This window comes from Malurus melanocephalus, unplaced genomic scaffold, assembly GCF_030028575.1.
Source record: "Malurus melanocephalus ecotype Western Australia unplaced genomic scaffold, MMel_1.1 scaffold_131, whole genome shotgun sequence".
NCBI lineage: Eukaryota > Metazoa > Chordata > Aves > Passeriformes > Maluridae > Malurus > Malurus melanocephalus.
Genome location: NW_026623363.1, coordinates 1,557,140 through 1,559,365, shown reverse-complemented (window position 1 = coordinate 1,559,365; position 2,226 = coordinate 1,557,140).

The window sequence follows — 2,226 nt, the reverse complement described above, 5'->3', positions numbered from 1 at the left end:
AACTTTATTGGCTTACTTTCTAACAGGACCCCCCWTTATTTTGCCTGCTCACAAGAGCATATTTTGCCACCTGCAATGTCATCTRTGTAGGTGACTGACAGATATGGAAATAACCTTTGAGAGACTATTCCTCTTCCCTCAGAAGCTTAAGACCTGGATTAAACTATGATGGTGGGGCTGAGGTGCTCACTCTTGATTTATATAAGCTTTACTCACTTGATATATACGAATGTTAATACCAGTAGGAAATAGTCCGCTAACTATGACTGCATTTTTGTTTTAAGGGCTTACACATATGTAGAGGGATATGGATGTTATTTTATGGAGTTCTATGTCCAGAAATTTTCTATTCACTTTGACCAGAGATTGTAAAAAATTAGGACTTTGGCACTCTGACAAAATTAGGCTGGGGCCATTAACTGGTTTGGCATCTAAAAGATAAAAAATTGTTAGTAAATACATAATGTTCTCTTTTTAATGATTACATTTTGCAGGGCTATTGGGAAGAGAACCTTCTTATTTTTTTTTTTCTTTTACAATTTCCATGTTGTGTGTTTTTTGCTTTTTAGCAAAAATATTGGACCCAATCCTGTGCCATTGCTCTAGGGTGACCCTGCTGGAGCAGGGAGGTTGGACCCACTGTAGTCCCTTCCAACCTGACCCATTCTGTGATTCTGTAAAAGGAGTGTGAGTTGCCATGTAAGAGTGCAAAAGGCACAAGGCTACAAGCACAGCATTTTCAATGAGGCCTGTGTTCAAGGGTATAATCTCTGAGTTTAGAATGAATGAATTTCATATCAGGAACTATTTCTTCACCAAAAGTGTTAAGTATTGGAACAGACTGCCCAGGGAAGTCACAGTCAACAATCTGGGAGGTATTTAAAAGATGTGCAGATGTGGCACTTGGGGTTATGGTTTAGTGGTGGGCTTGCCAGTRSTGGGTTAACAGTTGGATTCTATGGTCTAGATTTTTTCCAAGCAAAGAGTTTTTGTGATTTTATGAATAATTAATATTTTTTTCTTCAGGCAGTGAATAGGGTGCTATTGTGCTTGAACACCACCCCTTGAAGTTGAAATCTCCAAGGACTCTTTGAAGACCTAAGTTTAAGTTTCCTGAGTACTRCCATACAGGAAGCTGATAAACATGGTTGGGGCTTTTGGATTGTTCATGTCCTTTGTTTTGTAAACTATCACTGATACATAATTCTTCCATTTTGGGTGCAAAGTCTCTGCAAAAATCACAAACTTTCAAAAGTTGCAGGTCTGATTATGTGGTAACTGTTTCTTTTCAAGGGGATGAGTTGTTTGTATTTACATAGTAGAATCTTTATGCATTCTGCAACTTGAATTTGGTTTTCCCTCTTCTCGAAGACATCTAARCCCCTATAGTCAGGACACTGATGTAATGAACATATAATATTTCATTTAGAGAGGTGTTTTATTCCCTTTCTAGTACAGATAGAATCACCTGACATGAGCTCAGTACTCGTAACTCTGATACTAATAACACCATGGTTGTGGGTTTGAACCCCATACCGGGCATCCATTTTAGATTTATACTCGATGATCCTTGTGGTCCCTTCCAACACAGAATATTCTGTGATTGYGCATGAAAGGCTAAAAATCATCCCAGTCTGGTAATAATCATACATTCAAAAATTCATTTGGTGGTGTGACAGGTGTCACCAGATATATTCCATCAGGATGCAGTACCAACTGCAGAGCATTTGAAAGACTTGCTGTTATTACCACTCACTCCTTATTCCATAGTAACCAACCAAAGAAATGGATTCAACCTGGAATAACTTCCATCTTTGCATTCAGAAATGCTGGCAATCTAGTCCTCAATACAACACTCCCCAAATAAAAGCAAACCACACCTGTGATACAGAAGTTTAACACAGTAATATATTCATTATGCCTTATTTGCTACTGTCTGAAGAAAAATTCTGTTTGTACTCCTGGTAGAAGAGGCAGAAAGAACAAAAGGTATGAAAAAATTACTTCATTTCTAAATAAAGTAGGAGAGAAGTGAGAGCAACACATTCTCCTTTACTGTTAGCTTCCTACATTGTAGAATGAGAATCAGATTTAAAAGAGGATGCAAGTTTCTCTGGAGTCATAGGAGAGAGCAGAAGCAGCTTAAAAAATCTAAGGCAAAGATCAGTGAAAGAGTCAAGGATTTTTTAAAAAATTTGGTGAAACTTGGTTTCTCCTTGTTTTAAG